Below are 637 nucleotides of genomic sequence, written 5' to 3'. Positions count from 1 at the left end.
CATTAAAATCCATAGTACGCCCGTAGTCTCCCTGACTTCCTGACTTCAAAATTATCATTCTCGCCTTTTCATTTTATCTTCTACGCCTTTTAAAGAATATCACTCGAAAATACAACAGTCAAACAGCTCCGAATATACCCCTCATACAAGTGTTTTGTAATAATCACTATAAAAGCTTGTATAAAAGCGAGTCCCAGATATAGGACGCGAATATAAAATGGCTCTTTTCAATATTTTTATTTCATTATCTCTCTGCAGTCAACCCGAACTGAAGCAATGTAGCTGCAAAATATTAGAGCAAGAAATATAACATGAATAATATATGTAGAAACATATTAAATAATACTGAGGAGGGTTTTTTTTTATAAAGCCAATATGGGTATGTACACTACTTCCATTATTAACAGAATTAACTATAGCTATTTGTTTAAAAAGAAGCTTTATAAAAACGATCGAATAAATGAACCGCGATTTTGCAGCCAGTGCGTGACTTATTCCAATTATCATATTGTTATTACTATTAACATGATGTCCAGGGTTCGTGTAGTTTTCCTTAACTGGTGTATGCCAGTCCATTCTCTTTTCTATTGGTTTCGTGTATGTAAGTTTATATAAGCTTATTTACAACTCGCAGTTA

This window comes from Penaeus monodon, chromosome 33 (genome assembly GCF_015228065.2).
Source record: "Penaeus monodon isolate SGIC_2016 chromosome 33, NSTDA_Pmon_1, whole genome shotgun sequence".
Classification (NCBI taxonomy): domain Eukaryota; kingdom Metazoa; phylum Arthropoda; class Malacostraca; order Decapoda; family Penaeidae; genus Penaeus; species Penaeus monodon.
The sequence above is the reverse complement of the archived record's forward strand: the minus strand, read 5'-3'. Positions refer to the sequence as shown.